Source organism: Haliaeetus albicilla, chromosome 11 (genome assembly GCF_947461875.1).
Source record: "Haliaeetus albicilla chromosome 11, bHalAlb1.1, whole genome shotgun sequence".
Classification (NCBI taxonomy): domain Eukaryota; kingdom Metazoa; phylum Chordata; class Aves; order Accipitriformes; family Accipitridae; genus Haliaeetus; species Haliaeetus albicilla.
This window is the reverse complement of record NC_091493.1, coordinates 40,436,346-40,462,841: the sequence shown is the minus strand read 5'-3', so window position 1 is coordinate 40,462,841 and position 26,496 is coordinate 40,436,346. Positions and strand designations below refer to the sequence as shown.

The following is a 26,496-nucleotide window of genomic DNA, read 5'->3' as shown; positions in this document are numbered from 1 at the left end:
CCCCGTGTAGCACCTGTTAATAAGCAACATCAGCATTCACACCTTTATGTTATCAAGGGATGGTTAAGCTGTCGGTATGGTAATGTGAACACATTCAGGTTAAAGTTTCAAAAGAGATACTTCATGAGCTTTTAACTGATGGGAATCTTAATGTTAGAGATAATGAACCAAGAAAACAAGCCTGGGGCTCGTGGGGCTGAGCTGGGACACCAGCCAGGAGCAGAGGGGGATGAACCGAGGAGAAGCCTGAGCTGCCACTGAACCCAGAGCCTGCATTCGTAGTGGTAGGAGGAAGCACTAAAATTCCCCCCAAAATCAAATCAGCTATTTCTGGGAGATTATTGCACTGGTAGCAGGAGCAAGGTGAACACAACATCTCATCTGCCAAACATAGTGGTAGGGAAGCGGGCAGAGGTGTTGTCCCCCAGGCTGGGAAATGCCGTTGAATACCCCTGCCAGCCAAGAAACAAGCCAGAAAACCAGGAGGTAAAAATCAGGATTCTCTACATCTCGTCACACAAAGCATTGTACTTCTGTGTATCAAAACCAGGAGTTAAATTCAAACTAGCCCTTAGGTTGAACAATAATCGCCGCTATCATAAAAACTTTGTCATTCAGAAAATATACTTTAATATTGTCTGTGTCTTTGAAAAGATGCTTTCCCACTCTGGCTTGACTGAAGTTAGTCTCTAAGTATCTGTTCAAGGCTGGAAAGGAAGCTGGTGTTTTACATTTATTGAACTTGTCATTGCAAGAATTACTTATTCTTTGGTTTCTGACAGAAAACAATCCAAATGCAAAACCAGAGAGTATTTAAGGAGCAAGGGAAACATCAGCTCCCTGGTCCTGACATGCCTCACTCCTCCTGCCTCTGCAGCACAGCAGTGCTCATAAATCAGTGCCGTTCCTCACAAGGGTACAAGCTGTGCCGTGGAGGTAAATAGGCTTTCTTCCCCCCTCCCGAAGTAATGAATTTCTTAAGAGTCTTCCCAGACAGAGCACACGACCAAGGAGCCTGCCAAACTCCCCAACCAGAAAGAGCACTCAAACCTGAGCCAAACCTCTTGCTTTTTTCAAACCATCTGCTATTTCCCTCAGGGAAAAAATAGGAAGAGCAAAACAAAACCACAGATCTGGCCCTTACTGGAAAAACAATCCACTTTATTTTTTCCTCTTTTTTCTGGAAGGGGACAGACTGCCATTTACCCACTCTTAATCCTCCGCACTGTAGGAAAGACTCTCCTGTTTGGCCACCATGAAATTGTATGAGCTGACTTGATTTAAAAGTTGAACTGTGTTATATCTCATGAACAAAAATACTTAAGATGAGCTAACAGTGTCTGTTTCTTCTGCTGCAATATAACCTTCTTGTTTTTACTTTTTCTTGTTGCTGTTGTTTTATTTTTTTCTTAAAAGAAACTATACCTTGAGCAGTTCATATATTTTGCTTTTCAGAAAGACTCACTGTGCAAAGGAGGAAACATCACATACAGTAACAAAAAGTACTTTGTTGAATAACCCATCAGAATTACTTCCTAAAGAGCCTTCCATAAATGAAATAAGCTCTTTGGTTTGGACACCGTGTACCATGCAGACTCTGACAGCTACAAAAGGAATAGTTAAGTTTTTCAGTACGTGCACATTGCTGAAACACTGTTTCTTCAGAGAGGAAACTGAACTACCAATGCAACACACACACACACTCTCACACTATTCAAATATCCAAAGAGCCAAAAAAAATTCAAAAGCCGAAAGAACATCTTTGATACTGCCTGAAATATGAAATATTTGTAGGGAAATAAAAGGCAGAACATTTCAAAAGTCCATCTTTATCCAGCTACAAATGCCCAGGCCAGTGCATATCTGCTCCCATGTGACGCAGTGTTAGGTATCTCATACCTGACTCATGAAAAATTCCCTGTAGTTGTTGGCAACGGCTGCCATCGCAACCAAAACACTGGGGACCTACTCAGGAATCTCCAGAAGAGAAAGCATACGCACTCCACGCAGTGGTTTACCCATAGGTTAAGGAGGCAATACCACAGGCACTGATGTAGTAATGGATATTTCTCTTTATGTCACTACAACTGCTCCATTTGGTTTTAATTCATTGATTAAATTTTATTTCTGCATACTACAGTCCCAAACTTTGAGCTATGAGTGGCTGAAGCTTTAGGAGTGAGCAACCACTGGCAGTTCCCACTGAAGTTAAACATTAGCATCATCTTATAGACTATAGGGAGCAAGAGCTACACCTTAAAATACAACCAAGCAGTGATTTGTTTTAAAAAAAAAAAAAAAGCCGACATGAGGAATCTTCACAGGCACCCCTGAACTGTAAGAAGTGAAGCCTATTTAAATTAGATGGGAGTTTGCAAATATGTCTAATTACAATGTTGATAAAAGCTAGTTTTCATCAGAATGAATTAGAGAGACTTTCAGGATAATTTTGCATTTTTCTTCATGGTTGGCCTGTTTTGCTGGTAATTCAAAAGGCTCAGAAACACACGCACGACAGCTTTTGCTGTTTTCTCAAAAGCATCTGAAAAAAAGATGACACCTTCCAGTGATGTAAGCTGGCTTTACTAAACCTAGTGGAACTTCCCTGATTTATACCAGCTGAATATTGCTGTTTATGCTTTGGGAATTTTATCAGAAGTTGTAGTTTTCAGAAATTGATTGCTGTTTTCAGCAATCTAATCCCCGTCAGGTGGTGAGACCCTTCAGCTCCCATTCACATCAGTGAAATCCAGCAAAAGTCCTGTCAAAACCAGAGACCAATTGCCTGCAGAAATGCTGGTGTTAGCTAAAATTGATCATAAAATACTTATTGAATTGCTAAAAGATGCCTACCTAATCCTTTCAAACTTTATAAATATATTTCTTGCTGAAGAGAGAATCTTTATGTCATTGGCAAATTGGACTACAAACCCAGGAAAGATTTGTTGGTTGCAGATGTTCTTCCTAAAGCCAGTGCCAGAACGGTGGTGGAGGACAGCAGAGAGCTGCAGATGCGGGTACGGGAAAACACAGCCGGGGGTACCTTGCCCACGGGCAGGACCCACTGGCCCGACAGGATTTCCACCAGGCTCCTGCCCTACTCATCCCCCTGCCATGATGGGGATCCCACCGCCGCTCCCAGATCACCCCACTCTTGTTGCCAGAGGGATTGAGCACTCCGAAAGTCTGATGCCAGCATGTAAATTATATAAATTAAATATTAAAACTGTAAACTAAAGGGGTTTGTTAGTTCTCATTCACGTTGCAGCAGCATTTTGGTTCACAACTGCTTTTCTGAATTTGTTTTCAAAACTTTATAATTTTATGACAAGTAAAGAAACTCACTCATTTCTGTAAACCTTTCCACACTGGTGGTTAAAGTGCTCTGGAGCCGTCTTGGATGGAAAGCAAAGTCTCTTGCTGCAAATGTGATGAATTCTAGTAGATTTAAAGCACATCATTACCGTAATCAGATCTTTAGAAGAAACTTGTACTTGAGTAACACCTAAAACACTTGTGTTTTTTCAGAATCCATTTTGATAACAACATCAAGCAGTTTGAATTTTGGAAAAATGAAGCCAGAAGTTGACAGGAATTTTTGCGGGGACATGAAGAAGGAACCGATACACTCATTTTCTTTGATATTAAGAGATTTTTCTTGTGTTCTTAAACACGAACATTAGACTTTCTAAAGACATACAGAGGACTTTTCATCACATAAACAGGAAGTGAGAATTTTATAATAGAATTACTTATTTAATGATTTGCGAGTGAAGGTTGCTTGAAGTAATATCTCATTCTATTTGTCTCTAAAATTACTAACCAAAGTAAAAGTCTATGGTCTTCTACATATGGCCCCTTCTTACTTCTGCTTTTACATTTTCTTCTTACCTTTTTCACTCTGATCTCTCTCCAGTGAGAGATTTTCAAAGATTCATTCCTCCAGAATAAATGGAACAGCCCCCTCCCTCCACTTTATTGTTAAGCCTGCAAACTTGAGAACAAAAACCTGAGTGGGTTCTCACCTTTCTACACACTTGCACCAGCAGAGGGGCTACGTGTTGCCTTCAATTAAACCACCGCAATTGCACCAGAAAAAAAACCATGAAGCACCTACATACAAAACGGGAAAAAAAGCCAAACCAGAAAGGCTTATACCTTCTTTTCTTCATTCACACAGAGCTGAAAAGCAGAGAGCGTCTGCTGAACACATCCTGATGCCGGGCTCTCCTTGGCAGAGACCACTGGGGATACTCACTGTTCCCAGGTCTAATGGGTACTCTCTGCCAGCTTGAGCATGAATTACAACAGTTTCAAGGCTGCTGTAATTTATTCTGCTATTCGAGGATCCTTGTGGGAATATATTATCTATGGAAACTCAGCGATGCAGAGCTGTATCACAGCTCCTCTCGGCCCAAGTACCTCGTTATTATTTGCATTAGGGTTGCTCCAGGGAAGCCCAGGGCCACGCTGTGTGCAGAAACACAGCAGCACAAACCCTCTTGCAGCAAGGGACAAGAAGAAAATGGCCTGGGACCAGTTGCCTGTGGGGTGTGGGGCTGCAGCTGTGCAGAATAGGCTCCCTCCAGCTAAAAGTCCTCTTCTGCGAGGGAAATCTCTGCTGAGCACTCATGGGCACAGTCAGCAGCCTGGAAGAAAAAAGCAGAAAGCCAAGCAAATTGGGTTTGCTTCTCTCTGAAAAGAAAGGAAAAAAAAAACCAAAAAGGAGAAAAGGAACCACATTTTCATACTTGGGCAATGTCATAAATTTTAAGTATTTGATCTTTACTTGAATGAGGAAACTTCACCGAAGAAAGCTGCCCTTCCCTCAAATTGGAGGCCAAGACTAAAACCACGACTGCACAGACCTGAGGATGATTTCATCTGAAAACTTTCAGGCACTCATTCGACATTGCAGACTGGATTTCAGGCACCAGAAGGGGAATACTTTCTCCTTTGAATACAAAAATCTAGTGGGATTCCTTTGTAATCTATACTTTTCTCTAGGCCTTTTGAAGCTTAACTTTAGGCTGAGTTCAAGTAAGTAATCTTTATTTCTGCTTCCTCACAGCATTTTTACTCTGGGGCTCACTGTTGCTTTGTTTGCTTGGGAAGAAGAATAAAAAACAGAGTGAATAGAAATCACCCTCTAAATCAATGCTTGGCATGCCCGCAGTTAGCCGAGAAATGATTTTATTTATTAAAGATGTGAAAATCCCTGCTTCCATTGCACATCTAAATTTTCACTTAAGCAAGATAACTGCAGTCCTAAAAGAGGAACAAACAATGCTTCGAAGTAGCAGAAATGGGTACTTTGAGATCATCAGTGTTTTATAATGCAAACTCAGAGAGAAAAGAGTCTGAAATATGGTCTTGAAAACTACTTAAAAACAACTATGCAACAGCAGCTTTCCCCATTTGCCTGACAGTTTTAAAGTTGCACTTGTTCTAGCAAAAGAAATAACACAGATATTTGTCATACAAGGTCACTGGCTATTTTATCCCACAGTTTAGGTTTTATGCTGTACAGCTCAACTTCTGACTCGTTCAGAAATCAAAAAAGCTTGTGACAGACAGAAGATGATGAAAGATGTGTGCAGTGCTGACCCACAATGCACCATCCACTTCTCTGATGTGTTCCATTTTGTTCATACATTGCCCTTCCACAAGTACTTTCTTATTTATATTGGTATAAATATATATTTATTTAGCTGTATTTCGTACATGTAACAGCATCACTTTAATATTAATCCATTCTCCTCTTAGTGACATTAAAGTTCTGCAGTGGCTTTCCACTAGTTTTGGACGAGAAAACTCCCGTTTTAACTGAATTTACTTAATTTTAAATTTATTTTTCTCATTTTAACTTAAAAATTTCCATTTAGCTTAAAACAAAGAGTTTTGATTTTTGTTTATCACATTTGTGAGTAGTAGTAATGTCGCTAGCTAAGCAAGCAGCTACATCGGCAATAAAGTTGGGTTTGAGTCTTACTTCTCAATTAAACAGCCCTTTTTCCTATCTATCTGAGAGCAGGTTTTTTGCTACATGGGCTCCTCACCGCACTTAAGAAACATCTCTCACCAGGCAGATGTAGTTCACTCAGCCAGCAGCCCACATCCAGCTTCCCACTGGCTCTCAGCGGGGGTGTCAGTAGGAGATTTAGGGGTCATCATTCCAGAAAAGCAGAGGGTTGGGAAGTGTTTTATTCCTGCAAGGAGAGTGGAGAAAGAAACCGTGAGAACATGTTCCTTAAACAGCAGCATCAGTCTCACCCCTACCACTGTATCTCAATTGAATGTGAAGGGAAAACAGCATGAGTAATTTATGCCTGGCAAATCTCTAAAAACAAGCGGGGAATTTATCATCAGAAGCAGCGCTTGTGGTAAAAAGGATGCGGTTTTTGCATTTGGCTAGGAAGGGCTCCTAACAAGCTTCAAGAAGATTAAGGCTCCCTATCCTGTGGATATTTTAACATAGAGATACAGTATAAGAATAGGTCTTTCTCTCAAGAAAACATCCCACGCTGCTGATTGAGAAATATTAAGAGGCTTAAATAAATGTTGTCTTCTTGTTGTATTGTGGTATCTCTGCAGCACACAGCGAAAACCACAAGAGGCACCACTGTCTCCAAAACGTTAAAGAAAATAATATTATAGTGCAAGAGAACCACTATCATGAACAAGTTGTAACAATTTAATACGTTTATTGAAAGCTAAATTTTCCATATTTTCAGCAAGTTCTTGTGCCCTTTGGGATATATTGTGTAGCTCAAAGAACCAGCTACTGTCCCCTCCAGCAATAAAACGTTAATAGATTGAAAATTTTCAATTGGATTACTATGAATGTGATGCAATTTAATTTTATAAGGTGCCATAAATAATACATAAAAAATATTGTAAAACATAACGCGATGATTTTAATTCTTAGAAGCGGGTCTGGAGAAACAGCAGATGAAGTGCAATACTAAGCAGATGCCAAATACAATTATTTACTCATATTAAACTCCACATGCCCAGAGCTGGTCAGACAATGCCTATGCAAACACCTTGCTCTGCCAACCACCTCCCTTTAGTCAAGTTAATTAAATCATAATCCTAAAAGACTACTTCTGCCTAGCGAACTACTTAAGCCTCTGGTTTTAGAGGTTAATTAACTGTGCAGGAAATAGGTTGTAAAAAGTGTTACTTTCAACCAACATTGTATTTGCTATTAGGGCAGATGCTGGTGCTTGACAAAGAGGACATACTTTTCCGTTACCCATACAGGCTCTGATCTCTGGCCTGACGACATAATGGGAACACATTACGGACTTGTCACTGGGGACAGTCACAAGTATAAAGTGTAAAGAGAAAGAGTTTTTTAAAGACATTTTCACCTCTGGAAGGGTCTGATCCTTGGTGACAGAAGTGGGACAGCAGAGACCTACAGTCAGCAGTGCTCTGAAAATGCATCCTATGTAGCTGCTATCCTATTTTTCCCATGCCCATGATTCCCAGGGATGAAATTAGCCTTTTTTGTTCAACCAGATGAGATGAAACACGTTGCATCAACCAGATGTGAGGGAGCAGGTTGCACCAGATATGCAGCCTTTGGCATTCTCTGTGGCTGCAGCCCTCTACAGTGACCCTCTAACTCCTCCCGGGGCCCATTTTGGGACCTATCATGTGAGTCTCAAAGATAGTGAAAGGACATTAAATAATGTAAGAGAAGGAGAAAGATGAGGAGGAGACTTTTAACCAGCGTGGGATTTCATTGTAAGACAGACCGCTGTTAGAAAGTGTAAATGCAGAATTTGGCTCTCCCATTTGTGCCTTCATGCCCACCGAATACCAGGGTAGCCACTAAGAGTTCAACTATAGACTAACTTTTAGTTGACTTACCTTTTAACTAAAAAGATAAATTATTGGGTACTTATATATGCATACATAATTAGCATAGAATCTTTATTTTAGCATCTGTAAGAACCAAAATCCAAGTGGCAGCACAAACCTGCTCTGTCATTCAAGTACAGTTAAAGCTAATTTTTTTTATTTAATGTGATGTGAATGTGCATCACAGAGCTAATACAACATAAGGCGTGAGATGTGCTTTATCACTGCAAAGCAGAGCCCAGATAACTGCTGAGCCTAAATTGCACTACAGACTTTCCAGTACAGTCAGGAGGAGACATTTCTGTGTTGAGACAAGGCCAACATATCCTCCAGTTGTGTATTGCAGCATAAAAATTCTTTGCCAGTAAGGCTCACTTCGCTTGCCAAATCAGCATTTTTCCCTGGCATAAACTTGCCCAAGTGCATTATTTACAGAAATAGCAGACAGCTCAGCTTCAAGAGGAGCTTTGGGACAGGTCCTGGGGCAATAAAGGCAGCCTCACTGGACTGACAGTGGTGGGTTTACTCACGCTGAAGATACGGTCTGGAAAGGACAGGCCAATTGCTTTTATTCAAAAAGAAAACCTGATATTCACACCTGCAGATCTTTTCAAGCCAATGTGTCCCACAAGCATAAACACGGTCTTGCGTAGGGGACACAGGAGTGATCGGGCCCCTGATAGTTGGCACAGGAGAAAATGACAACTGGAGGCAAACAAGACCTAAAAGCTATCAAACATTAGTCTTGAAACAGCCTTGCAAGGTGCAGGTATATACACACCACACTTATTTTCACCTAGGAAAGCTTTTAGAAGAAGTACCTGGTCTGAACCATTCTGTGAGAAGTGAATCCACAAATAAAAGCTCTTCCCATAAGCTGCTTCTTTGAACAACTCTCACATGAAGACCAAGCTCGGCAGATTTGTGGCTGATGTGCTGGGTTGTGACATCTGAAGTCAGACTGTAACTTGACACGAGAGATCCAATCTGACAGGATGCATCAGCTTAAGATGCAGCAACTGAAGTCTTAAAAATATGTTTTTTTCTTTGCTCCACAGTTTTGACAAAAGCTCCACTTACAGAAATTGCCCATCAGGTACTCCCTGCCTCAGCTCTTGGTTGACTTTAACTGGCGGGCTTGGTCGCAGAATCCTGGACTGTTCTTTGCAAAGAAAGGTGGTGCATTTTTTGACATTTCACAATGTATTTCAATACCCAGATCACTGACTACATTTTCTTGAGGAAAATACATTCAAATTAAAATAACACCTGTGAAAGTGACAAATCAAAGGTCTTGGAGTGCAATGTACCAGCTCTGTCCTCCTCCTTTCACACTGTTTCGTATTACTTAGGATGATAGATTTTATGTGCAGATAGCAAGCCCATCCCTGTACCTTTGGCTGGGCTGCCTCCTGCACATATCCTTGTTTCACGGAAGCATCAGTGAATCAGATTACCTTCTCCATCCACAACGTACAAAACTTCACATGAAGCATGAAGTATCCTCTTTAAATTAAGCCTATTTTGTAGCATCCCTCATGTGCAGCCACTTTCACTCCATCAATATGTGAAGGAGACTAAAGAGACACAATTTGCATCCCAAAGAGTCAGAGATGTGAGCTAAATCAAAGAGATGTATATGATAAGTCATAGGTAGTTAAACCCTTTTCATTATAGCAGCATAGATCCCCACTGACTTACCCATTAGTATATTAGGTGTAATTATGCCGAGAGAAAACTAGCTGAGCCTAAAAGGAAAGAAAAACCTACTGGCAAGTAATTTACAGCAACTTGCTTATTAGCATTTGAATTTGGGTGGGGAAGCTTGGAAGCTCAAGATCTTCTTTGCCACCCGCGGAGCATCCACACCCGGCCCTTTATGGTGGCTCTGACCCCAGGAGACCATTTGGGGGGCTGTTCAGTGACTGCAGCCTTTCGCTGCTCACCTGTAAACACCAGAATTTTGCTAATTCTCAGTAGCTAAGATTGTTTTCATTAGTATGGAAGTGACCGAAACAAAAAATAAAGGTTGCTAATGAGGATTTCTCTCCACTTTCTTGGTACAGCTTCAAATACTAACAAAAGCCCAAGAGCAGCTGGTGGCATCAGCTACCCTACACTGAGGCAGAGTGATTTACAGAGAAAAAGCATCTGAACAGAACACCACTGACATTGGTCAAGGGTAAAGTGAAAAAAAATTTTCACTCAGTGGTGACCAAGTAATCCAACTCAACTATTAGTGATAACAAAACTCTTGACCTCATGTCTTATTTAACTTCCCAAAGGAAGTTTTGATGACATCCAAGACTGGGTATATTTGAATATGATCACAGACATACCGGCTCTTTCCTGGCTAAACCATGTCAAGCTGGAGAATAGTATCTGCCCTAAAAAAACAAGTGACATAAAAATCGATCACATCCACATCCTTATCATTGTGGTTAGAAAATACGCTTGGGTGAACACTCTATGGAGCAATCTCATCAAATTCATTGCTAGGATTTTGTGCCTTCAACTGGCTTTTCCTGCCTATGAAGACCACAAACAGCATTTCCATGATAATTCACTTGTGTCTTCATAGGGACAAAAGGAGGAGACTGAAAAATATAAAAAAGAGAACAGCTATGGAGGGACTAATACAACTACCCTCAAAATCATTTCAGGTTTTGAATCATGGCTTATGTCAGCTTGGGAGATCGATCTCACATCCTACCCTGTCCTGCTCCAAGTTGCTGAGACTGAAAAATGCACCCTCAGAAAGAGCAATTTTAGACCATTGCTGTGTGTGCTCTGTTGCTCACCTTTTTTTTCATATTTCTTTCAAATATTGTAGTTCATACAGGAGACAAAGGAAATTTAGAGGATAATTTTTGTTAATAATACACTCATAAGCTTAACCTCATGTTGATAACTGGTTTTGAGTAGCAATTGTGTAATCTGCAAAAAAGTGGAAGCCAATTTAGTGAATTAGTAAGTAACTCTCAGGGCATGAGCACTGCTGTAGGCATCAGCCCACCCTGGGCACACCATGAGGAACCCTATCTGCAGGAGGTCACAGCAATGGCAAAGCAAACTTGTGTGTCCATTCCCAGAAAATTAAATACCAATTTGAAAACTCATTATGTGTTTTTAAAGCTATCTGAAAACATCAAGTGAGCAAGGAGTGCCCTGCGACAAAATGCTTGTTGAAGCACAGGCTGTACTACAAACACTGCTTGTGCCAGTGGAAATTTATCTGCCTTTGGCTCCTGGAACAGCTCATGGTGGGAGGACCGCCAACTTTTCATTGCTAAGTCCTGGCCCAGTTGGTTATCAATGTTAGGTGGAAAAGATTTGCATCACACACGGTCAGATCCTCAGCTGGGATGAGCTGTCAGAAGTTCCTTTGAAAGAAACTGTGATATTTCACACTCACAGAGATGCTGTCAGTCTGGGGACAGACAGCTTTTTTCCCCAAAAACTCATATGTCATCACAATAACTGAAGTCAAAATGAAATGTGAGTGTTGAGCAGGCCCACAAAACATGACCGCCAGCAGATACAACCCAGCTTACCTGGGCTACTTTCAACATCTCATCAATTTTTGGTCCTGGTGGCATCTGCTATACTTTGCTTATGAGAGTCTCCAAGACCCATAATAAAGCTTAAATCCTCAAGCCAATTTTCGATCCACATCGCCCATCATGGGAAACAGCACCATGTACCAAGAAGTCCATGCAGCAGCTCTGGACAGATTTTGGGGTGAGGTTTTCAGCTTGTGCAAACACCCACAACTTCCCTGAAGTCTGTCTCTCCCTCCAGTTAACAAGGACACAGCACAGGAAACATACTGCATTAACCGTACGTCAGCTTTGTACAAGAAGTATAGACCCACAAGGCCACCGTGTTTTGCCTTTTCTGCTCAAGGGAGGAACTCGTCATGGATGCAGCAGACCCAGGTTCAAAGCACCAAGAGCTGAGAAGACAGCCAGTGGTCCCAAGCCCTGTTAGCCCTGGTATGTTGTTGTTCTGCTTTACAGTGTGGTTGCCAAAATATAAAAGAAAACATGTTTTCTGCATGAGAAATGTGTTTCTAGCTCAGATGAGGAAAGAATGCTTCATTTTTTAAAGAATATTTTAAAAATTGGATATTTCTGAAAAATAAGCTCTGTGAATATAAACTAGCAGAGTCCCTGAAGATCTGCAGTTTCCCAAGGAAACCTCTATGAATCTTGCCAAGCACACAACATGAATAATTCCTAAAACAATTATTGGGTGAAGTAAATAGGTGGCTCAACAATTTAAGGTACCTGCCTGTGAGGGTGAGGGACTAATTGCAAGGAGACAAATCTGAGCCAGGTCCCGCTCCATGAAGTTCAGGAACATCTCATGGAGGCTCTGCCCGTCCCACGGGGACACGGGTGGTGAGATGCCCTGGCAGCAAACCCCCAGACTCCTCGACATGGAGCCCCGGCACTTCCCCGAGCAAAGGCTGGCCCTTTGGTTACGTTACATGGTGATTTTGAGATGCTAATAGTAAGTCAAGATGTGCTCAAAATTCATGAGACCTAACACATCATTTAGTGCTAATGACAATTAGGCTGTACCTGCACTTTGTCACCCTCAGAAGGGATGAAAGTAATGATTCCTCTACACATGGCCAGGGGGAAGAAGGGGTACGAGGAGCAAGGGTTTCCCTAATGTCTGCTGAGAAGGCTGTAATTTCTTGAACAAGAATCATAAGAGAAATTACTGTCGTATAAAAGATATGCAGGTGTTTATAAATATTTATGTAAAACCTGCAAAAAATACACGGTACTGCATAAATAAAATACTTTTTAAAACAGTTTAAAAAAATGACATGTGCTTTGTGACAAGCACATGGGAACTTTTTTTCCTAATCCTAGAAGCATTCGTGCAGATCTGGCACTGCTGTACCACACTTGTATAAATCATCATAAGAGATACTGGAGAGGGAATAAAGGTCCAGGTTAAAGATGTGTGTTAAGTATTTCCATCCTACTGTGCTCTACGGGTCTTCTCTGTCCCTCTTTTGCCCTCCCAGCAGGTCCTTACGCACACGATGCTTCTCTACCAACATAAAAAGAGCGAGAAAACATTGCCTCAGCAAGTTCAGCTCTCTTACAGAAAATAATTTACTTAATATAAGGCTGAATTAGGAGGGCTTGAATCACCTTGTCCTGGTCTGAGTGCTTGGAAAGGGTTCTGTGGCCCCTGGGACAACATTTTTGGGGAATGTTTCTCTCCAAAGCTCATCTTCTGCAAAAGGAGTTTGAAGGCCAGTTACATGGGCCACCAACAAATCCAACCCACAGTGAATTTAGGCAGAACTCTGCTATGCGGACATTAGCATTTGGTTTGCAGCAGAAATGGAGGCATCCCACAAACTTTTTCCCTTCTATTTGCATGCCCGTCTGGCAGCACACTCAGGTGGCTGCACAATTAGCTCCAGAGCACGCTGCAAACACAAGCGTGCCCCAGTGCTAATATTCCCTTTTTTTCCTGCACACCTTCTCCTCCCGCTTCTCCAAATTAAAGTCCCGCATCTACCAAATGACAGAGGCATCCTTGCAATTTAGGGTAACGCAGGAGAGGGTCAGGTCCCCCGGGAGCAGACACTGCCCGGCCGAAGCCCCCACAGGCGTGGGAAGGCGTTGGGGTCTAGAAGGGGGGTGAGGACATCACAGGTCCAGCACTCATTGCTCTGCATTCCTCTGTCCACGCACGCACTGAGTGGCAGCTCTGCCTGTCCGAGCTGTTAAGGAGCCGGCCATGGTCCTGTGAACATCAGCCTCTTAAAAATTGCCAGTTGAAGCAATTTGGTGAAAGCATTTGCAGGTTTCAGGAAAACCAAATCTGTCTGCCAGGAAAATAATAATAATAGTAATTTATACTAACACCCGATAAATTTCTATGGGATCTAGAAGTTTAGACAATGAATTCGAATATCCTCAGTCTAACAGAATAATTTGGTAGTTTGTTCCTTACCTTTCACTTGAGTTTTATGGTGCATTTCTAACAGCAATGAAAACCACTGCAAAGTGTCACAGTATCATGCGGCAGCGTAAGAGCACACTGTCCTCTGAGCTCTTTTCCTTTTAGGAAATCTGCATGCAACAAAAAAAATTAAAAAAAAAAAAAAAGGCAAGCCAAAATACTTGAATGTGGTATAGTGGTCTGGTCTGTTCCCTGGCTGCCCAGGGACCCCATGATGGGCTGACCGTGCCAAGGGGCTGCCCGCAGCCTTTTTAGCCCCCTGTACAGGGAAGAAATACAGGGGAAAAAACAATACCGAAGTACCCAACTCCTCTGAAAACAAAGATCTGAATATATGTCTGAACAAAAAAATCAAGTTTTACCTTAGAAATATGTCATTAACAAAACAATCACATCAGCAAAACCTGTCTGCTCTGTAGAATCCTGTGAGATCTTGTCTGAGTGTCTGGCCACTGCCATTCACCTGAAGGTACCGGGAGTGGAGGCAGGCAGTTGTGGGGGTGGTTTTGTTCATATAAATTTATATTATTTATCCAAAACAGTTATAATCCAAATCTCTGTGAGCACCAAGCTCTGAGAAGGCAAAGGAAAAGAAAAAAAATCTTCATGTTTTCCTTAGAACTAAGCAAGTCATTTTGCTTTAAACTCAGTTTTTCAGTCCACTGTTTCAATCCACTCAACATTAGCTCCATGCAGACTCTGTTTTCCTTCTCTCTCAGATTCAGTATACAGTTAGGTGAGTAAAATAATCGATAAATAAAATAGTTATTATCATCTGGATGTCATTAGGAGGCTTGGAATTACTTTGTGCCACTAGATCTAACTTATCACAAAACACCTGGGACAGATGTTATTTAAGATATGTATTAACTATAATCACATGGGTTAAAATTAAGAGAGAGTATAATGAGCTTCTTAAATCACAGGGAATGTCACTATGGAGAATATCTGATTTTTTTTTTTAAGTAGCCCAGCTGCCTGACTCAGGAGTTCATGATACTCCACCCAAACAGTTCATCCTTCCACACTTCATTACTCTCAGCCTTTTGTACATTTAAAAAAAAAAAAAGTATATATAATCTCTTCTATTCTGCCATTATCAGGACATCATTAAAGCGTACAGCTCATTAGACTGCATAGCTTCATGTCTATAACAAAGCTATTAGACAGAAATTGCTATTTCTACAAGTGGTCCGTGCTAGCATTCTAACTTCTGGGACAAAAAAGCAGGAGGAGGGTTCATTTCTGTGGAGGATCAAGGGAAGGTCTCTCTTCCGTGGGATCTGTTCCTAACTATGAGAGGAGAACAGCAACATGGCATGAGGATGAAATCGGCAATAGCAGTCACTGAATCACAAGTAGAGTACTGTCTTCTGAAAATATTAGAGATCCTTTGCATTTTAAAAGCCAGGGCAAGGAAACACTATTTTCTGCAAAAATGTATTTAAGACAAAGGACATTTTACACACACCGACCTAAAAGGGTTAACGGTACTAAATATCATTCATCATGATGTCTAATCATTTTTTCTACCTCAGTGAAATTCAGTTTACTGGCAGAACAGATGCACATGTTGTTTGGATCACTACAATTAAAAAAAATAGCAACTATGTTGATGGTGGCTTTCGTAAGCAGAAAACGTTGGAGTTACTCCATAAATGGAACCTGTGGATGCCCAGAGTTCTTAACGCTGACAGATGAAAACAGAACCTAAGTCCCTTTAATTATTGTATTAGTTCCCATATTGTATTCACAGAATCTAGATTAAATTTAATCATTTTTTTATGTAAGTGTGACCAAAAAAAAGTCGATAATAAAAGTGAGAGGCTCACATTGAGAAAAGGAAAACACACCCAGGGACTATTTGTGAGCAGACAACCCCTCCTGCGATGGAGGCTGGGGCAGTGGCCTCTGCAGCATCGTTCCTCTCCCACTGCAGACACCCGGGCGCCAGCGCTCGTCCCAGCAGCAGTCACACAGAGGCTTCCTCAGGGTTCCCCCCAAACCCCTTACCCAGCCTTACCTTATTCACTCACAGTCCTGTGGCCTTGTAAAATTTGGGTTTGAAAAGGCACCTCTCCACCTGTGAGGGGAAGGAGGCCACGAGGGGTGATGTGAAGCCGTTTTCCCCCACGTTTTCACCCTCCATCCAGCCCATCCGCTCCCTCACCCGGCAGTCGCTGATGCCGTGAGGTGCCTGCTTCGCCAGGACTTTCTGCCTTTGCTCGGGTTAGAGCCACAGACATTTTCTCAGAACTCCCATGTTACTCCTCGTGGAAGGCAAAGCAGAAGAAATAAATGTTTATTGTGGCTTTAATGGCTATTTATTTTATTACAGCCAATTGCAAACTCCCCGGAGTGGCGCGGTGAAGAATGCACATCCCTGGTAATGAGTAGCAATTAGGAAAAAACAGGTAGCACCATCTACGAGGACTCTCTTTTTAATAAGAAGAGGTGGCACTAGAGCTCGTAGTGGTCCCTGCAGCAATGCATGGGACCTGGGTCCCAGGAGTGGGGAGGATGCCCCAGCCCAGCTCCGAAAAGCCAGCGTGCCCCTGCCCAGGAGCAGCACCACGAGCAAAACCCCGGGAGAGAGCAGCAGCCAAAGGCAGGACAGAGAGGAGCGACAGCGGCTGCTCGCCCCTGCCTGCCAGGACGGCTGTTTGGAAATAAAATAAAACTAGATTAGGGACACTAAGTGTTTCTCCCAGAAATCTGTGTGAGCAGTCAGCAAGGCAGAGCACGTTTTGAGTGCTGCTCCAAGAGCACTGGCAATTAAAAACCTTGGTTAAGTGTGTAAAACAAAGCCCTTCATTCTTTCTATCTCATTTTAAATAGTTCAAACAGTTAATTGTTGTTAAGACTCCGCTTGTTCACATAAACGCATGCTGTATGTAGGAATTAACTATACAGTAAGCTATATACCTCCTCAGAAGTGTTTGTGAACTCATAATTATTATAAAAAAACCTAAAAATTATTTGCTGGGGTAAACCAGCGGCATGGATATTAGTGATTGGAGAGAGGAAACAAAGGAAAAATGTGCAAATGAAAACCCAACTAATCCAATTACTGGAACACATTTTCTCGGCTAAAAATAAGTTAAATTTCTTCATTTCTTGTGTTATGTCACAATGTATGAGGATGTCTGGAAGACGCAGCTGTAAGCATAGAAATTTTCTAAAGATTTCCACAGTAACAACTGCTGACAAACTTTTACAGCAGTGGTCATTTTAAAGAGTCTCTTCATGTAATCTGTTGGCAGAAGCTGTTGGGTATTTTAGCAATTGACTTCAGATTCACACGAGCACCCCTCAATGACCATCAAGAGCTGCTCTAGCAGCAGACCAAAAAAAAATCCTTCCTCACACAGTATTAGTGCCTGATCTCACGAGCTCCCGCGCAGGACCAGAGTCCTGCATTGATAAATTCTGCAACAGCAAACTGTATGTGTTTATTGTGCATTCATTACTAGAAGAATGATATTATATATGATCATGACCTTTTGAGATCAACTATTTATTACTAAAAGAGAAGCAGTTGCTACTGCAGCTCCATAAATATTCTTGCTTTCCCTCCGGGCAGGAGGCACTGCCTGCGGCTCCGTACAGCCTGCAAGAGGCAGCCGCGGCGGGCAGCACGGCCAGCACATTGCTCTGCTTCCACACCAGCAGCACTGCTTGGCACAAAGCTCATCTGGAGGAATCACCTTTACGTTTATCAGATGTAGCATCCATTTTAAATCTCTCCCTGTTCTGCTGTAGAAAAATAAATAGAAGATTGGAAGTGTCCTATCTGAGTTATCAGAGTCTTTATTTGTTTATTGCTCCCACCGCTCCTTGGAAAAGTCAATCTTGGCGCGTTGAGCAGCCCAGCCTAGTGTGCAAAGCGATGAAGTCGTCTGCAGCCCGAGAGCCTCTGACGCCAGCTACGGCACAATGGGCTCATTCAGCGAGAGCTGACCTCCTCTGCGTCCAATATCCCTTTCCTGCTAGTATCTTATTTATTATTATTTTATCATTTCTGGAAATCAGAAGCATTTTTAAATCATGAGACACTGAATGCCAAACAATGATTTCTTGGGGAGCTTCTCAGGCAAGGTCTAGATGAAAGCGGAGAAATCTAACCCAGTCTGTACTTGAGAGGACTATATTCTCAAAAAATGTTCCAGCAATCATTCCTCTAAATTCATACAAATACATGGGTTCCCTAGAAAGAAGAAAAACCTATATTTTCAGGGGTGCTAAGTATCTATTACTTTCATTTCACTTGTGCCATGGGAAATGAGCACCCCTAAAAGGCAGATTCAGGTCACTAAGCAGAGATTTGATGAGCTAAGCGTAGCCACATATGTCTGCATAGCCGGAGATGTGACTCATTTTTGGCAGAAACACCAGAGATTTGTTATAAAAACCAAGGCTACTGCATTAGTTAATTAGCTTCTGGTACTGAAAGCTCATTCCCCAAAGGACTGCATTCACAGTAAAATCCTTCCTGACTCACAGCAATACATGTAACAGCAGACAATTCAATCATGACAGCAGAAACCCGATGTGCACATCTCTCAAATCTTTTCAGACATCAGCCTTCAGCAGTGAGACAGCCTTGGATGCTGAGCTAGGAAAAGACGGATTATATTACAGGACATGGAAGGTCTGCCACCAGCCAATGGAAAATGATCTTTTTAAAAAGAAGATGGAGGAACTTAATGAATCCATAACTGAATCTCATCACAGTACTGTTACAATGGGACGCATCAAAGTTTGCCATCAGCTACACATTACTGTCTGATCCATCTTCCTTTTTTAGTATAATGGATAAAGTGATTTTTTTTCCCCATTGCTGATGTGGTGGAGGAAGCAACCAAAGCTGATACTCCAAATGGAGAGCTCAGCAGCAGGGGCTGGGCATCATCTGGGCCATGCGGGGCTGGGTGCTCTTTCAGCAAATGCAACAGGATGGCAGGATTTGATGGAATGCAGCTGCACAAGGCTGGCAATGAGGGGCAAAAAAGGAAAAACCTTGTCTGCAAGGAGACTGGAGACAATCTGAAAGGACAAATATGAGCCTTTGCTTCACAAGTTGTATTTATTGGCCATACATTTCCAAACACATAAAATAGCTCCTGTTTCTTTTGTCCTAAGAGGGTAAAATATTTCTTAAACAAGCATGACTGTCAAAGAAATACCAAGTCACAACATCACTTTCTCCTAAGAGAAATAGCCTAACAAGGGGCTTTAATTTTGGTGAAATGACATGCAAAAGTTGGTCAGATTTGCAGTTTACAACAGGATAAAGGATGAGGATGGCAAAACTGTAGACACAGAGCACAGGTTCTTGCTAAATAAATTTATTACATCTAACTTTGCACTACTGCTCCATAACAATATTTATATCTAGTTGTTGTTAAGAACATGGTGTATTGTAACAGAATAGAAGACACTGAAATCTGTGCCTTAAAGGACAACGGCATACCTCAGCCTCATATGTCCAAGACAGAAGTCAACGGCCCTTAGGTCCAGGCCTTCCTCTGCCTCACTGGGGGTCAGGGGACCCCCATCGTGCTGGCGCACGACCCATGTTCCCCAGAGGATGCAATGAATTTCAAAAACACATTCACAGGCTCCGTGGGACTCACAGGTTGTTCCCCACTTTGCGTTTCCAATCTATGGCCAACCCTACCCAGCTGCCCAGGCTTTAAATTGGGAGAGTAAATCCTTATCATTTATTTTAGAGACTTTCAAGCTGGTATTCTTCATCACCTTGCCTGATCTCCTGCCTCATAAAGTAGAATAAAATAAAATCTCTAAGGGCCTCCTTGGAGCTCCTGTTTCAATAGTGGAGCTACTGCTGGGAATAATTCTGTCAATGCTTTTTCGGGCTTTTGTTAGTCGATATGACATACTACCAGCTTGGGATTTGAGGCAGGGGATTTTTTTCCCCATCTGAAGAGGAGGTGAAGCATCTATTCTAAAAACAATGCTCACAGCCATTGTGGTAGACATTTTCAAAAGGGAAGGTTCTGCATTTTTTTCCAAGCACAGTCACTCTGATTTTGCCTTAAAGCCCCCCAGAAATGTGTTCTGCTCCTGAGTAGGACAAACTAGACAGTGCAGAGCCAAGACCTGGTCCAGGAGGGTATTTCTGACTCAAAAAGAGAGAGTTTAGTAGCTATTCCTTTTAAATAAGAAAGATGGTGGCACTATGCCTGTTTTGTTTTGCTGCCCATTCAATACTCCATCCTGCAAGGACTTCAGCACATGTTTATCTCTGCAAATATCCTTAGAGACTGCAGTAGTACAAAAAAGCTGTTTGTTTCTTGGCGCGGGGGAGGCACACGCAAGGGTTAGAATGCAAATAATCTACATATATATAACCTTTCTGAAAGGAATTTGTTTTCTCCGAGATTTACATTGCCATCCTTGGTAGCAGAATAACATTATAATATGCAAGTAGTCCAATAAAGTCATTCACTTCACCTAATGCCTGCTCAGCCACCTCCTTTGCCATTGCAAACTTGCAGAGAAAGAAAACAAACAAAAGAATAATAAAAAAAACCCCAAACCACATGCAAGTCTCAAAGTTCACAGTATTTTGAGCTCATGGCAAAGTCAGAGTACCTGCTTGTGGGAAGGTTTCCACTGACTTCATTTCCAAGAGGTGTCTGAAAGGGCTATGGGACTGCTCCTCATCCAGCTAGCACGCACAGCTCCTGTGCCAACAGGGACATCAAACTGCAGCCGTCGGCCGATTGGCAAAGAAAAATCTCTGCTTTTTGTCACAGTGAATAATCTGGGTAATGAGAAAAATCAATTACTCCTGATTTTAAGGAATGAGATGTTGCATGCCTTTAACAGCGGTTCAAAGACTGTTTACATTGCTGCCTAATGCGGTTAAAACAGCATAGGCTTGTTACTCACATGGACTCTTCCTGTTAACTCCATGTCAAGCTTTCATAGCTTCAGTGCTTATTTATGAATCCCAATGTTATTAATCAACATTTCTTCCTCACTGAAAAATAGGATCAGCAAATTTAGCAACTTGTGAAATTCCTTTAAGACTATTGTCTCACATCTGAACAGCGCCGATTTTCCTATATTAACTTTCTGCCTTCCCACTCATCTTCTCTCTGCTTGCTAAACTGCTTCTCTCTCATGAAAAAAAAAAACCACCTTGCATCTCATTCATAAGCAAAACACAGTATTCTTTGCATCATGGTAAGACAACCTGTTGTTTGGTTAGGCACTGTGCAAAGCCCAAATCCTTGATCAGGGACTTCTCACCCTAAGGATGAAACCCCAGCCCCACCATGGCAGTGGCTTCACTGGTTTCTGGATTTCCCCTGAAGTGTTGTACATAGTAAGCTGGCACTGAAGGCTGCACAGTGCTCAGACAGGGTCACTCTTAATAGACTATGGAAATATTGCAGCATGGAGCACAAGTGCTGCTTGATTTATGGCAGAGTGCTGCCTGCACATACAGTGCCTTATAGCCGAGCTACCCAAGGCTGGTGAGTGTCCCATAAACTTGGTGTGCGGAGCAAACAGGGAAAACTGACACTGATGCTCCAGGTCAAGACTGGTTTATCTTTTCCTTGGCATCTTCTTTGTGATTTTTAAAGTAAAAGGAAGTGCCTTTTCCCTAAAAAAATCTTTCATAATCACTTCTCTGCATAGCACTACAAAGGCCTCATAAGGTTATAATCTTCAAACACATTATATTACAGCAAGCCTTTGATATTAAAATTAACTGCTGCAAGTAGTTAATTCCTGGGCATTTAAGAATAAAGACCATTCCTGCACAATGACAATTTGAGAACAGAATTGAGCTGATGTTCCTCAAGAGCTCAGGCTCAGGTGTGTCCCTGGGCTTTCTGCAATCTCTAAAGCTCATAGAACATTTCAAAGTTATTTACTGGGGTGGAGGCTGGGAGAGAGTTTCTACAAGTATTGAATGATTTGCATTTCCTCAATTATTTATTTCTTTTTTTGGAATTAGAGAAATACTAGCCCCTGGTAACTTGTTATAGGGCACTTGGGCATTTCATACCTCTGCGTGTAAGAAGCAGATAGGAACCGCCCGATCTGGATGGAGACGTGTGCTATCAACAGCTGCAGCAGGAGTTTTCAGGACTGGAAACCAGAAACTAGACATGTACCAATTCAGGTCAGCAGACCCAGAGTAAATCAATGGTTTGGTTATCTATAACTTTGTGCTGCTGCTTGGTCACCATTCAAATCCTAAGCAGCATAATAAAATTCATCCAACCTAATTTCTTGAACCCCTCTGAATAAAACAGAGAGTGAACGTATCAGACTCTGCAGCTTTGCCATGACACATTACTTTGTGCTGTCCCCACAAATTGCTCATAATACTTAGCACTTAAAAAATAGGTTATGTACACTCAGTGAAGGTTATGAACACTCAGTGATTAATCCTCCCAAAGATCCCAGGAGATCCATAAATAGATATTAGCTCCCTTATCTATGGAGAGTGAAACTGAGATAGCAAGGATTAGACAATAAGCTGACCCAGTGGCCAAACTGATGCCCTGCTTTATTCATAAATCCTTTCTCATCTGTGCTCTGTCTAAGATTGAGGTTGACAACAATATTTTAAGCCTTATTTTAAAAGGCAGGTACAGAGCTGTGGAACAGCTATTGTTATCACCAGAGCGGGCACTAACTTCTCCTCTCAATAGGAAAAACTGGCTGCATAAATGGCCAAAAGGCAGGTTGCAGCACAAGGAGGGCAGCGGCGCAGTCCTGAGCCCAGTGATTGGATTGTCTCAGGCATCTCCAGGTGCCTCCAGCACTGCGGGGCTGACAGAAATGCATCTTAAAGCATTCTTGGGTGATATCTATCAAATGCAATGACTAAACCTGCTCTACTTAAAAGCCGAGATGCAGCACTTTTCATGTACCCTGCAACTGTCTCCCTTCCTGCTGCTGCCCACTCTGGAATGAAGTAGCACATGACAACGTGTCATTTTTCCACTTTCTAAGCACCGCCACGCTGAAATTTGGGGTGGAAGTGCCTGTACCCAGCACACCTCTGGGCACTCAGCAAAGCCCACGCTCAGTGCAGCGTGGGATGACCGAGACCCATCTCCTCCCCGAGAGGCAGGAGCTCCTGAGCTGCTGCCTGACGGCGTCTCTCCCAGGGCAAGGCAGCTCCTGGCTCTTTTCTCCTGCCAGAACCCCAGTCTGGGAAACGCCGGAGGCCGGTGCCCCTCAGAAAGGCAGGAGTTGCTGGCAGCCCGGGGCAGCTGCTGCTGGCAGAGCTGTCATCTGCCTCTGTCAGAGCCTTTCTCCTTGCACCCTGACTTTGCATGCTCCCTGGTGAAAGGTGGCACTGCTTTCCCAATTCCCACCGAGCCCTGAACTTGGCCAAAGGGTCCGATGTGCAGTACTCTGAATGCATCCCCTATTTCCGTGCATGGGTTTTTGTTCCTTCCTGTGAGACCACACATATACTCATTGCTGCTTCTGAAGACCTACTTACTGTACAACCCATTTTGAACCAGCTGCCTCTGAAGCAAGATCCCCATCTGCCATTTTGCTACATCAAACATCCAAGCCTCTTTTGTAAGCATGCATTGCGCACATATATATGTGTTTATACAAGCACACAACTACACCAGTATCTCCCCAGATTGGCAAAGTCTAATTTGCTCCCCAGTCATGACAAGCCAATTGCCAAGTTTCAGTCTATGGTGTTTTCTATATGGCCAGCTGGATGCCTGTAATGACGGTGGTTTATGAGAGACATGCCCAGAATTACTTAACCAAAGCTTTGTGCAAATGTAAGTGCTGTGATATTATACACAAAGAGCATATTTTTCTTTCTCAGATTGTAATGTTTGGCATAGCTGCACGTAACTTACCATATAAACTCGAGCGTACGTTAAGATCATTCATATAGCAGTTTCTTCAGGATAATACCCAGAAGATGAGATAAATGATATGATTTCCATGTGCGGGATCTAAACCAAATTCTTTTGATTAATCATAAGCTATTAATGGTAATGGTAATGAGTATGCCACTAAGCATACTATAAAATATGTAAAGCCTGGATGACTCTCAATAGATCTTGGCAAGTGCCTCATTTAACCTTCACAGCTCATGAAAAACTGTTCAAACTTCTTCGTTTTAGACATGAAAACTATTGATTGTTTACAGCATTGCTTGACCTTTTCTGACAAGCGGGAAAAATTATGAGATATTAGGTTGTAATTCAATCACGCAATACGCTCTAAATTATGTTGGGTTTCAAAATGCTGATGTTGTTTCTGCACATTTATTTTAGCTTTGAGTCTCATCTAAGTCTTTGGAGAAGATACGTATGAAACTATTTCAAACTGCAGTGCTCCTTGAATGGCCCTGAGTGCAGATAAAACTGTTAATATCTTTAAGGCATCAGATCTGAAAAGTTACTCTTAACTATAACAAATAATAAGTAATCTTAAAAATATCAACTAAATGAGGCTTAGCAGTTATATATAAAAAAGACTGTGTATCACATGGACCAAGATCCTATTTTATAAAAGCTGTGCAAAGACATACCCAGACTCAATCCACTAGTGATGTCTAACCACTACAATGTCTCGCCAGCATAAAGTCTAACAGCATCTGTAACGGTCCATTTTGACCCATTATCCTGAACTTTAGCCTCAAATTAAATCTTTCCTTCACTGCTGATCACCTCAGCCCACAGGACTTTAAGAGTTAAAAATATAATGTGACAGTAATTTTTCCTCTCCTATGGGATCTCATTTATCTTCCTCCTAATCATATTTTCACTGTTTATTTTACTTCAAAGTCTTCTACCCTTTCATTATCAGAACTACGCCTCCAACGACAGGGAATTATTGTATCTTATTATAGACCTGTAATTACAAGCAATAAATGACCACTGAAATGGATCTTTAGGAGCATAACATTAGAGAAACTTTTAGAAACTGGGTTGTGTTAGAAAAACATTTTGTTATATATTCTTTCAGTGGTGAATGACTCTGTAGATCCTATACATGACAGAGATGTTGCTGATGGTTGTCTATGATTTTTCTGAAAGATAGACTGTTTCCCCTGTATCGATAGAATACTTTTACTAGAAGTAGATGACATCCCTGCCAATGCTAGCAGATGCAAGAGAGAAAAGTCACATGAAAAAGTCCTACATTCACTGATTGCTTTGGTCTCAAACAGGTCAGTAAATATTGCAGAACTCCAGCTCCCCTGGCAGGCATCCCACCAGAGATCACTTCCTATGTATAAACTTAGGTTTCATATATTTTGCAGACTGCTCAGTCCATTTCAAGTGTTATGACTTAATTGTTTGCAACTGAGAAGATTTAAAAATTTACAGCATGTAAAAAGTTTTTAATATGCCCATTTCAGTGAAGGAAGCTCATCCCACCTTAAAAGACTGCAGAGAGGAGGCAGGTTTTATTCTGCTTTGTCAGACATTTAGCTATCCACCTGGGATTTTTTCCAAACCAATACCTATTGAATCAAACTTCGTCTTTCCATAAGTGACTCTAATGCTCAAACTGAAGTAGAAATGATAAAATATGTACATACAGTGGAACATAAATAATAGTCAAAGCTGGGACTTGAGGCATTCAGGTGAATCACAGCAGGAGGCTTTCACAAGATATGATGAGCAGTATGCATCTCCTGGGCTTGTTTGCGTTAGCACGTTCCCATCCACGCATAAGGCTGTTAATGTGATAGCTCTACTGTATATACCTAAGAACAGGACTGGAACTGTTTTTCTGCAATGGACATTAAAGGTTTTGGCCAGCTGTAAAACAGTAATGGCTTTGGTCTGTAAAAAAGCAGAATATAGACAGGTTTTTTACAGCTGATAGTTTAACAGTAATTGGTCCCCGTCATTCTTACCCATTTCGGGCATGGAGATTCCTGAACATCCTGCTGCATAATTCAGGGCTGAGTTATAGGAAGGACAAAACATTACCAGTCCCAGCAGAAACATACTTCCACTTGAACTAGAAAGTTCAAATTTGCTAGAAAGAGGTCACTCGAGTTTGTATTACTGTGTTCCTTGCCCTCAAATTCAACCTGCTCTTTCAAGAGGGCAAGTCTTTGAGGGATTTCACCATGTGAAATATTGAAGAGACCTCAACCCACTGTGAGGAGCACAGACTTAATAGGAAGAACCAGCCACACGTCCACATTGCTCAAACCCACTGTACCAGGTCCTCTGAGGAACTAGAATGAGCATGGTTTTTAAAAAGGAGCTACGTAAGTTAATTGTACCTAATAACCAACAACCTTCTGTGGTTGGGCACAAGCTTCTGACAATGACTATTTGGCAAGTCACTGAGTTGCTGGTAAGCTAATTTAGGGATATTTTACCTTCAGAAGCTTCACACCAAGAAAGGAAGCATCTAAGCCATGTGCATAATCACCCTTTATATATTTTTTTTTTCTGAAAAATTAGGCAAAAGACATGGAAATGTATATCAGTGAAGCAACTCAAAAGAACATGGGACTGAACGTGTACTTAAAACAGACTGGTGATTGATTTTGCATGATTTAACCATTTCCTTATAAAGACTTGGCAATCATTTGGAAAGGCATCAGCCTTGCATAGCTTCGATCCA

The 26,496-nt window shown here is 41.8% G+C and overlaps 1 long non-coding RNA gene across 1 annotated transcript; it reads right to left on the bottom strand.

The window, feature by feature from the left end:
- Positions 1 to 3,833: 3,833 nt before the first annotated feature.
- LOC138687641 (uncharacterized) lies at positions 3,834 to 20,920 on the bottom strand. Its single transcript, XR_011326770.1, has 4 exons — positions 20,788 to 20,920; positions 20,488 to 20,659; positions 6,083 to 6,209; positions 3,834 to 4,649 (listed from the first exon to the last, which is right to left on the bottom strand). It is a non-coding gene; the product is annotated as an uncharacterized lncRNA (long non-coding RNA).
- Positions 20,921 to 26,496: the final 5,576 nt, after the last annotated feature.